General features: G+C 48.2%; 1 pseudogene; it reads left to right on the forward strand.

Annotated features, from left to right (window-relative positions):
* The first annotated feature begins 5,462 nt into the window (after nt 1-5,462).
* Nucleotides 5,463-10,399, forward strand: LOC119806070 (annotated as a pseudogene).
* Nucleotides 10,400-12,117: the final 1,718 nt, after the last annotated feature.

Raw genomic sequence — 12,117 nt, forward strand, 5'->3', positions numbered from 1 at the left:
CACAGTGCTCAAGAGCCTGGATCAGGCTGCCGGGGGCAGGGCAGATTGGAATCCAGATCTTTTCTCTGTAAACTCGGTGGATCATTGTCTGTGAATCCACCGCGTGGAAAGGCCCTGAAGCTCTTGTTTGTAACACAGAATCCCTAAGCCCGAGATGCTGGGCGGGAAGAGTGCACTCTGACCAGGTGACTGATCCAAGGTCAAAGGTGACCGTCCCGGGACCCGGCTGTCAGCACTTTTCTATTCCCACTGTACCTAAGACTAACAGGAGCCCCGTACTAATGGTCTACGTTCTGTTAATCTGAGTGGCGCCTAGGTAATCATAATTTTGTAATGTTTTCCAAGTTATCTAAAGGGCCATCTTAATTGGAAACGCCCTTTAGAAAACAGGTCCTACAGCTCAGAGACAGGGTGATCTCAACACCGTGTCTGTGCCCTTGCTGTGGACTATGGGAGGACGCTGGAGTTTGGGTTCCTGAAAACCCCAGAGCTATGGAACATCAAATCCATCCACACATCGGGGAGGAGAAAGTACCAAAGCCAAAGTGGGGAGACCTTGGCTAAGCTTTCCCCTCTTGCAGGTCCCCCAGGACATGCGTCAGACATGTCAAGCCAAGTCTCTGGGGTGTTTCTAATTTGTGCACAGAATAAATCTTATAATTGGCTTGTTCCCTTCCTTGTTCCTTCTGCTCCAAAGCTCAAGGCCAGCTCTGAGCTTGACGTCAGTAATTACATAGCACTTTATGAACTGTGTTTTGATGATCTTACCACCGACTCGTCTTTCCTCGTCCATTCACCTTCTGCGTTTCTATTCGCCTGCCTTTTTCCCAACCAGATGTTTATCAATCTCTTCTACCCTTTTATAAATTAATAAATTACATTATCTGAAGACATATCAATACATTTCCTCCCTCTCGAGTCAGAGAATGAAAAACAAAACAGAACAGAATGACACCAGGCTGCTCTTCAGGAGGACCCTGAGTTCAAGGGCAGGTTGGGAGAGAGGCTCTGTCTCACACAAGCAAAAAGTTAGAAGAAGATGAAGACGAGGAGGGGACAAGGAAGAGAGGGAAGCAAGGCTGAGAAGAAGCAGACGTCCAGAAACAGTCCACGAAAGCAGAAGGCTCTCACCTCGACTAGTCATCTCACACACGTTTAAAGAACCCTCTATAGCCAAGGCCTCGCTGTGGACTGAGACAGTTGCTAGCATTCGGGAGGAAAAGGTGACAAATTCAACCGGGTTCTGACTACACAGTAAGTTTGAGGCCATTCCCACCCCAATCAAACAAAACAGAGCTTCTTCAGAAACATGAGATGTCTTTAACAACAGAGCAGAGTTGCTGACTAACTAGGAAATAGATAACTCCCCTAATTTGTTAATGAGCTACTCTAGGGCGAGTTGTTAATATTGCTTTGTGATCAATTTTAGACCAAATGTTGCTACTTCACCTCACTTTTCTTTCTTTTCTTTTTTGATTTTGTTTGTTTTGAGACAGGGCTTCACTGGGTATGTCTTTGGCTGTCCTGGAACTAGCTCTGTAGACCAGGCTAGCCTCCAACTCACAGAGATCCACTTACCCCTGCCTCCCAGGTGCTAGGATTAAAGGACATTAAGTTTATAAGCCTTCCTTTGGATGTGTTTCCAGCATGGGTAAGCGGCAGGTTTTCATATGCTCCAACACTGTAGTCAGGAAGAAGCGAGTCAAAGAAGAGTGTTTGAAATTAATAGCTTGCAAATCTTAGGGCTTTGTTTTTCATCGTCTTATTTTTGGAGATCTTCGCGGAGTGTAGGGCCCGGGTCTGCCCTTGTTCCTGGGGCTCATCTTGAGGACAGTTTCTGGTCAGATGACTAAGCATCCTGTTTGTTCCTGTGCTCCCTCTGCCCCGCCTGGTGATTTGTTGTAGGGCATTGTTGACTCTATTGTTGGTATGGTAATTTCCCACCTGCCTGGGTAGAATTCCTTGGGCAGGAGTGGGGTATATAAGATTTTCCCCAAGGCTAAATAAACCGCATTCGGCTGATCTCCTTCCGAATGACCCAGGTCTCTTTGTGTGTTCTTTCAATCTCCAGGCCCTTGTCTGACTCGCGCGTAAGGTACAGTGGCGCGCGAACTGTACCGAGGGGGGAACACAGAATCGGGTGTTACAGCGGAGGGTACAGCCAACAGGTGTGTGGAGGTTGGACAAGCGACAACAGACAACAGCAAAGTCAGTTCTCTCCAGCTTTTGCTGGCTCCAGGGACAGAACCCACGCTTGCTGGGGCAGGCACCTTTACAGTTAGTCGCCTCACTGGCCGCCAATTGTTTCTTTAACCTCGTATTATGTGTGCCTCGTTAAGCTATCTCAGATCTCTGGTTTTTGAAACAAGAAAGCTAAGAAAGGCTTTGGAAGAGCAACAGAGGGATTGTGTTCACCACCCTGAGGCAGAGTTTTGTAACCCAAAGAGAAATCCTTCCCTCTTTCAGAGTGTAGGAAAAGAGAAAGTCTTCTTAATTTAGTGGTTTAGTGGCCTGGGGCGGAAGGGCTCTATTAAGCTGACAAACATTATATGACAGGAAAGAAGGCCTCCCCTATATCAGCGTTAATGTTTTTATCCACAAGGGCTTTCCAGAAATGTGAAAGTTGGCCTCAAGAGGTGGGACATTGTAGGACAGAGGCAAGAAACACACAGGGAAAGAACTGTTTGAGGTTGTTTGTGCAAACGTATCTGAAGACCGGCTCTCCAGCTCTGGGCCTTGGGCAATCATCTGGGCACAGGAGGTACAGGGACATTTATATCCTGCTTTAGGAGAAGGGAAGAAGGCAGAGCGTGCTCCCAGGGTTTGCTCTTTTCTTGAGTGCTTCCCTCTCAAAATTATCAATCATGCCAACACAGACAAAATATCATTACACTAGATTCTCCATGAAGTTGTTTTCACCTGGAAAGTTTATATAAACATATCCCAGAGCCTTGTCTCTAGAGAGTTGGTAGATGTTGAATGCCCAGCAATGTGTACTCCTAATAAACCCCCAAGGGGTGGCTCTGATGTGGGTCAGGGGAGCTACATTCAATAGCACTGTTTCCGGGCTAGGACAGTGAGCCCAGAGGGGGAGCAGACAGCTTCTGTGGGTGATGTGTCTCTGGAGATGGATTGGAAAAGACAGCCTGTGCTTATGTCTGTTAAATACACACTAGAAAGAAAACGACTTATCTTTTCCATATGCTGTCAGCATTAGCCAGGATTCTGGCTGGAAATAGACGGTGCCCTTACAAAAGATATGAAAGCCACAATTTACAAAGGGGTGGGCAGGGATGATGGTGAAGCACGACGCAGCTAAGGCTAGCCACAGTGGAAATCTGTTGCCTCCTCTCTGCCTATGGGGACAAAGACAGAGTGTGGTTATAGACAGAAGCATTGTTGAGCATATACAAGGCCTGTTCAGGTTTGCATTGCAACATGACATGACATGACAGACAGACAGACACAGACAGACAGACAAGGACAATAGTTAGATTTCCAAGAAGCTGTGCCATTAAGAGCATCTTTTGGGAGGGATAAACTGAGCAAACATATGTCAACTCGGGTACACCCAACCTTTTTATAATTTTTTTTATTGATTCTTTGTGGGCTTACATCATGCATCCCAGTCTCATTCATCTCCCTGCCCCTTCATATCTGCCCTCTGCCCTTGCAGCCTTCCCCCCCAAAAAAAAGAAAATTTAAAAGAAAATCCAAAGAACAAAAACAACCAACTAACATATCCCCCATCAAAAGAAAGAAAGAAAGAAAGAAAGAAAGAAAGAAAGAAAGAAAGAAAGAAAGAAAAGGAAAGGAAAAGAAAAAAGAAAAAGTCACAGCACGGAAGCTGTAGTGTGACACAGTGAGTCACACAGCAAACCCTTGCATCTGTATATCCTTTCTTGCAAGTGTTCACTGCAATGAGTCATTAGTCTGGTTCAAGGCCTCTGTCTTCTGCTGCATCCTTGATACTGGGCCTTCAAGGGAACTCCTTTTGGATATCCTGTTATTGCCTTGTGTCATTGAGCCATCCTGCAGCTCTGGATCTGCAGGTCCAGCCCCTGCACATGCTCCAGCAGTTCATAGATGAGGTGGATGTTGGGGTGGGCCAACTCATAGCCCTGGTTCTGGGCCTGGGTGTGGTGTGGGAAGGCCTTTGGTATATGTGTTGCTTGTGTTGGTTAATGCTTTGAGTCTATAGCAGGGCAGAACAGAGGTAGGCAGGGAAAACTAAACTGAATGCTGAGAGAAAGAAGGCAGAGTCAGGAGACACCATGTCGCCCTGCTGGAGACAGACACTGGGGATGGAACTTCACCCGGTAAGCCACAGCCATGTGGTGACACATAGATTAATGGAGATGGGCTAGTTTAGGATATAAGACCTAGTCAATAAGAAGCTAGAGCCAATAGGCCAAGCAGTGATTTAATTAATACAGTTTCTGTGTGGCTACTTCGGGTCCGAGCATCCGGGAACAAACAGGCAGCCTCCAACAACATGGGTGGTAGCTGAATTGGTCAACCTGCCAGTTTTCCCTCATTGACACCATCAGGACGAGGTCTCCAGCACTGCCCTGGCTAGCTCACCCACTGCAGCAAGGAGCAGGGCCAGTTCTGCTCTCATGCACCTGGGACTGGCTTACCTGCACCCACGCCACCAGGGCCAGCTCTCCTGCCTGCTGCAGGAGACAAGGGCTGAGGTGGGGGGCATCTTTCCCTCATTTATGCCACCACATGGCAGATGGGGGGGTCAGCACTCCTGCTCTGCACCCCCAAGAGGATCAGCTCTACTGTGCTGCCCAGGTGAGGTGCAGAGCCCATTCCCTGGGGTGCTGCAGCTGGTGAGGGGCAAGGCCAGCTCTCCCACTTCCATGACTTCAGGACCAGCTCTCCCACCCACTACAGGTGGTGAGGGGTGGAGGATGGTGAGAGCAGCTCTCTCTTGCTCACACCACCATACGGTAGGTAGGGAGTGATGTCCAACCTTCAGCCATTGTGACATGATGCTGTCATCTCTGTAGTTCACACTAAAGAACTTTGCAATTGAGCTATTTTTAAAACATCACATAGGGGCTGGCTAGATGACTCAGTAGATAGGGAAATACGCAGTCTGGCGACCTTGGTTGGATTCCCCAGGCCCCACATGTTCAAAGGAGAGAACTGACTTGTGTAAGTTGTCCTCCAACATGTGCCGGGGCACACACATGCCCTCCCTTTCCAAATCAATGTTTTTAAAACTTGCCAAGCAAAGAACACCTCACAATATTCTGAATAAGTTTTCAGTTGTAAGTGTGGGCTGCCTCCGTGAAAACCCTGGGATGTGTGGACCTGCTGGGAGCCTGACTGGGGATTAAGTGTAGTCAATGCTTACCACTCAAAGAAGTTACAAAGTCATTGCAAGCACTGAGTTACCCAACACTGGGCCATTGTTCCTAAAGTAAATACAGGGCTACCATGATCCCAGCATGAAAACTGAGCAAGCTAAGGTCAGTGAGAATGTCCTGGAGGCAGAAGATTGGGGCACAAAGGGCTCTGACTCAGTGCCTGGAGCCCCATTTGGGGCAAGCAGGGATGGTGAGGTACTAAGCCAACACATGAGGGTGATTATATTTTAGGTCCCAGTCTGAAAAGTGTCACAGAGAGGGTGAGCACTATTGGGGTTGACCCAATAAGAGCACATGGAACCGGCACTTGTAAGGACTCTCAGGACTTGCAGAGAAGAACCAGTCAGGATATTCTTGAACTGTTGGCATCCAGGTTACTTCTCTAGGAAAGGTAGGACTCCTTCCTCTCTTCCTGCTCCGGCCTCTCAGTACAGGGCTCTAACAGGGCTCACAGAGCCGGCAAACATTCCCAGTGCTCCTTCTGTGAGCCCGCACCCATGGTTCGCCAGGGAGGCCTACCTGTTCCTCTGGGGTGTATGTCCAGGTTGCCTGGAAAGGTGCCCTCAAAAGCGAATGGGGTAAATCTGTGGGAGAAGTCTGAAGGATGAGGGAGGCCCCCATTCACAGTGCGCTAAACGGCCATCTTTGGCCTCCTGATGGTCCTAGATCAAAACAGTGTTTACTATCAACCCATATCCTCTCCTGCTCAGCACGAAGTGAGGATGCTCAGGGGAGCTGAAAGAATGGATAGATGGATGAGAAATTCACTTCCTACTGTTGTGAGGCTGGGCAGGGTCAAGTTGCTGAGTTAGCCAAATCCTTCCTATGTGTCCAGCTTGGCACTGGTCCTTATAAATCTGAAGTCATGCTACACCTCCAGGTACCCTGATGGGTGGGTATTGACTGTCCTGCCAGGTAAGTGAGACTGTGGGGCCTACAGAAGCCTAGGAACCCACTGCAAACTCCATGTAGATTGAGCAAGAGGCCTAACCGGACTGTAGCCCTTACCCGGTATCTCTGCCTCCAGGCTGTGTTTCCTTCTTCCCCCTTCTCTCTCATTGTGCTTTCTCTTCTCCTTTTTTCTTCCTTATTTGTAAGAAGAAAACCCCTTTTTAAAATGTTACTGCATTCACTTTTTATTTTTATTTATTTATTTTAATTGAACTGGGGGCAAGGTATGTCATAGCCCTGGTCATACTACCACTGAGTTCTGGGGACTGAACTAAGGCTCTCACGTTTGTACAGCAAGTGCCTTTACCTGTTGGGCCATCTCACTGGTCCAAGAAAAGTCCTTGTGAGGCAAGATCCTAGCTGGAGGCAGAGGCAGACAATAGTGAGTATGAGGCCAGCATGGTTCACAAGCCAGGACGCTGTTTCAAAAAGCAAACCAAACAAGCACACAGAACTCCCAAAGCCAGCCCAGATTGTATCTGTCTTAAGCATGCCTTAACGGAACTCTCTTGCAGGCAGAGGTGGGCCTTTGGGCTTTTTGTGAATGATGGGGCTCTCACTGTTCTCCCAGGAGAGCCTTGTTCTGCTCAGTCTCCCAACACTTCCTCATTCCTCTCTGTCCCATAATAACCGTATGGGATGGTTCTATGAAATACAGTCTCTCTTTCAGATGTGGGTTAACACAGGTTCAGTGGAATTTAACGACACCCGAAAACTCCGCAACCTTTCCTTGAAACAAAACAAGAAGGTTTCTGCACTCCCGGCCTCTTTCTCCTGACCCGGAGGTGGTAAACAACTACATCTTTTGCTGAGGAGATTCCTCAGCTGAAGCCAGGTTCTGCGGCAAAGGCCCCCCCCCCCCATCAGATAACGATGCCTGCTGTGAGTCAGAAAAGATATAATTAGGGTACCAGGTGCTCTGTGCCTACTGCCCCAACTTACTGTAACTTTTCCAAAGCCTTACGTCATTTCTTACCTTAAGAAACACTGTGTTAATTTTGCATGAGCGTGGCCTGGCTCCGGGTTGATGGTCAGGCTACACGGCCACATTTACAGCCATTTCAGTTGACTCTCAACAAGCACTCAGGGTCAAGCAAACTTAAGCACGGCCTTAGATACACGTTGGGAAAACAAACCTCCTTTGCGCATGGGTGCTGATATCAGAATTTTAAAGATCCTAGTAAAGTTTTCTTAGATGTCAAATCATCTCAAAGACGTTTATAAAGAGGAACTTGGAGGTGGGGTAAATTTTAGGCATCGATTTTACTGTCAGCAGAAACAATGCCGACATGAGTTCTGGTCCGTTCATTTTTCCAAGTTCTATTTATTAATTTGTGTGTGCGTGGAGGGAGGGGGGGTGCAGGTACCAGTGCGCATGTGGCAGTCAGAGGACAACTTGAGGAAATGGGTTTTCTCCTTCTGCCCTGTGGGTCCAAAGGCTCAAACTCAGGTCGTCAGACCTGGGGGCAAGTGGCTCTAACCACTAAGTCAGTTCACCAGCTCTTTCACCCACTTTAACATCCAACCCTTGGCTGGCTAGGCACTAACTCCACAGGAGTGAATGGGGGACTAAGGAGCTGAGCTCAATGTGCGGATGAGGCTGTCAGTGAAGTTCTACAGATGCCACAGGTCATCCCTCCAGTGGCCAAAAGTCACCCCACCCCTCCCCACCCCCACTACACCCCACCCTGCCCATTTTTTCTTAACTTACAAAAAGCAAATTCTGAGTTTGCCCTTCAATACTTTCACCATTCCCTGCTCAGTAAGAAAGCACACCCTGCCCTGTAACAGGTCCCTTATGACACGTGGGGCCACAGTAGGCACCGATGACTGCCCCTTTAGTTTAGACAATATCATCAGGACTTTAGGTCTTACGACATGAACCCTGGGAATCTGCCTGGCCGCACACCACATGTGGACCTGGGTGCTTTCCCAACCTTTTTGGTATAAAGGTAAACAATCTTGTTACCAGGGGTTCGAGATGGCCTAGTTTTGTTAGAGGCTGTATTGTAGAAAAGCCTACAACAGTATGTCAAACACTGGACCATTCTGAGCACCTCAAAGCACTGTCCCCAAAAGAGGAAAAAGAAACTTATTTCTTTTGTTGAATGTAGTGAGAGCTTCGGGCTGCGTTCCTGCAGCCCAGATCCCGGCTGCCTGGCTAGCTTATGCCCCAAAATAATTACATGGAAACTGTATTCTTTTAAACACTGCCTGGCCCATTTGTTTCAGCCTTTTATTAGCTAATTCTCACGTCTTGATTAACCCATTTCTAATAATCTGTGTAGCACCACGAGGTGGTGGCTTACCGGGAAGGATCTTAGCCTGCATCCATCTCAGAGAGGAGAGTCATGGCGACTGCCCCACTTCCCTTCTTCCCAGCATTCTGTTCTGTCTTCTCCACCCACCTAAGAACTGGCCTATCAAATGGCCAAGGCAGTTTCTTTATTAACCAATGAAATCAACAGAAAACAGAAGGCACTCCCACATTAGTTGAATTAGCAGTCACTGTTTATTAAATGATTAGAGTTAATAAACTCCAGTAATAGATATCGTAAACATGAACAGCTTAAACTCCGTGGTCCACAATTTGGAGGAGGAGGAGAGAGAGAGAGGAGAGATAGAAGAGGAGGGGAAGAGGAGAGAGAGATGAGAGGAGAGAGAGAGGATGAGAGAGAGGGAGAGAGTGAGGCGGAAGGGGAGCTGGAGAGGCGAGAGTAGAGGGAGAGGCGAGCGGAGATGATAGGAGAGAGGAGAGAGAGAGAGAGAGAGAGAGAGAGAGAGAGAGAGCGCTTCCCTCAGCCTGGGACCGTCAAATGAATGTTTCCGTGGAGCACTGGGAAAAAACCTCACTAAAGCTAGGTTCAAATAAGGCTCTTTGCCTCTGGCAAGTTCTGTTACTGTGGTTGTTGCTGCCTTCTGGCACCTTCTGGGGACACATCTGCTCCCAGGATGTAAGCTGCTTGGCCCATAACCTGCTTTCTCTTGCCTCAGGGAAGTTATTGGAAGGGCTGGCTGCCTGGGCTACAGGCACCGTGCCCCTTGCCCTGAGGCCTTGCCTCATCACATTCTCTACGTCCTCACCCTATTTTAGGTCAGGGAATCTTCGGTACTATAGGGGAGGGTTGGTTGCTATGGTCTGAATGAGTCTTCCACTCACATAGAGCCCCAACATGGTGCCACGTGCCTCCGCTCAAAGCTACTCAAGAAGCTAATGTAGAAGGGTCACCTGGAAACAGGAGCTGAAAGCCAGACCAGGCAACACAGGGAGACTCAACCATAGACAAACAAACGTCGTGTTGAAACGCAAGCATTGTGACATCGTTAAAAGCTTTTTAAAGAGATAATCAGGAGACCTTCTCACGCAGAGTCGCTGAGGTTTCCTGCTTCAACATTGCTTGAACAGAACCCAGCGCTCCACCCCTCCGACCCAGCCGGCTCCTCCAAGCCAGAACCCTCTGCAACCTCCGTCGCTCTGCTGCTCCAGGGTTGCCACCACGCCTTGCCCAGCCGCTGCCATGACCACCGTGTCTCCCTCTCAAGTGCGCCAGAACTACCACCAGGACTCGGAGGCTGCCATCAACCACCAGATCAACCTGGAACTATATGCCTCCTACATCTACCTGTCTATGTCTTGTTACTTCGACCGGGATGCTGTGGCTCTGAGAAACTTTGCCAAATATTTTCTCCACCAATCTCATGAGAAGAGAGAACACGCTGAGAAACTGATGAAGCTGCAGAATGAACGAGGTGGCCGAATCTTCCTGCAGGATATCAAGAAACCAGACCGAGATGACTGGGAGAACGGGCTGAATGCAATGGAGTGTGCACTGCACCTGGAAAAGAGTGCGAATCGGTCACTACTGGAACTGCACAAACTGGCTACTGACAAAAATGACCTCCACCTGTGTGACTTCATTGAGACGCGTTACCTGAATGAGCAGGTGAAATCCATCAAGGAACTGGGTGACCACGTGACCAACTTGCGCAAGATGGGAGCCCCTAAAGCTGGCATAGCAGAATATCTCTTTGACAAGCACACCCTGGGACACAGTAATGAGAGCTAAGCTGACTTCCCCAAAGCCACAAGTAACTTTACTGGTCACTGAGGCAGTGCGTGCATGTCGGTCTACCTTTATCTTTTCTATAAGTCGCACCAAAACATCCGCTTAAGTTCTTTAATTTGTACCATTTCTTTAAATAAAGAATTTTGGTACACCCCCCCCCCAAAAAAGGTTTTTTTCTTTCTTTTCTTTTTTTCCTTTTTCTTCTTTTTCTTTCTTTTTTTGCTAGGAGGGAATTTGTGAGTTGGTCGTTGGGGAGTTTGGTGCCCAGCCCCTTGATGCTGGACTTCTCAGTCTTCTGAACTGTGAGCCAATGAACTCTGCTCACTGTCAGCTCCCAGTTTATGGGACTCTGTTCTAGAGGCACAGCTAACTGACCTAGGGTTGCCAGCATCTGTGTACTGGGCCAGAGCGTTCTCACTTTTCCTGAGGAGCAATAAGCACACAATAGCCTAGCGAGTGTGTGTGTGTGTGTGTGTGTGTGTGTGTGTGTGTGTGTGTGTGAGAGAGAGAGAGAGAGAGAGAGAGAGAGAGAGAGTATGTATGTGTATGTGGGCATTTATGTGTGTGTATGAATGAGAGACAGAGACAGAGACAGAGAAACAGAGGGAGACAGACACAAAGAGAGGCAAAGACAAGGGACAGAGACAGAGAGACCCTTGGAAAAGAAAATATGAAAAAAAAAATCAGTAAGTATGTCAAAGGGTGTGGCGAATCCCCCTGGCCAGCAGGGAAGAACAACCACCGAGTCGAGGATCCTTCTCAAATCACACTTTATTGGAGCCTCTTGGTTGTAGGGAGAGCAAAAGCGAAGGGCCCGGAGCACTAAACGGCAGCCGCTTATATAGGGAGAGCGGACACGGGTCATGCCTGGATTGGCTACTCACTCATCTTTCGATGCCCCCGGCCACGGGATTGGCCAAGATTACTGTGCACTACTGCGCATGCGAGAGGTTCCGTCTACAGCCTTGCCATATATGGAGTTGTTTACTCGGTGGTGCAGGGGCTCGGTGCCATCTTGTAATGGCGGCCAGCAAATCGGCTCCCTGCAAAAGGGCATCCCAGAGATGCAGGAAATTTTGGAGGTATCCTTAAGAGTGACAGACCCTTCCTTGACTCTTGATGAACTAAGCCCAGGAATTGGGGTCCTGGATGCTCATACTCACAATGACCCAGTGTTTTCAGGGTCTCACTGCACAAATTTGAAGAATGACATTGATGGTCCCCAGAGGCTGAATTTTAGGAAGAAATTGAGTATAGATTTCTAGGTGGGAGTTTGTACTGCAGGAGCAGATTGCTGAGAATAGGGTATCACTGAGGGCTGCTGACTTAGAGTTAGTAAGGCTTCACTTGATGAGATGCAGAGGGAGTTAGTGAACTGGTTAGTTACATACATATTACAAGGTGTCTGGGTACCTCTCAGTTTTACTCACATTCTTACATATGGTTGCCTGGAAAAAGGTATTTATTTAGGAAGAAAAACAAGAAACCAGACCGCACCCCCATTCTGGCATCCTTGGCCTCTAGAGTAGAGCTAAAGACATTTGGCTTAAATTCGTTCACTGTCTTTGGCCTCCAGGGATGGAGCTGTCAAAGGGGACAAGGACATCTTCGGTGTTTATTGGGGGTTTCACTTTTGGGGTCTTCAGCCTTAAACTCTTTAGCCAGTTTCTATCACCTAATCTCATAGCCAGGATGCCATTATTGACTTTTGCTGTGCT

Source organism: Arvicola amphibius, chromosome 1 (genome assembly GCF_903992535.2).
Source record: "Arvicola amphibius chromosome 1, mArvAmp1.2, whole genome shotgun sequence".
Lineage (NCBI taxonomy): Eukaryota > Metazoa > Chordata > Mammalia > Rodentia > Cricetidae > Arvicola > Arvicola amphibius.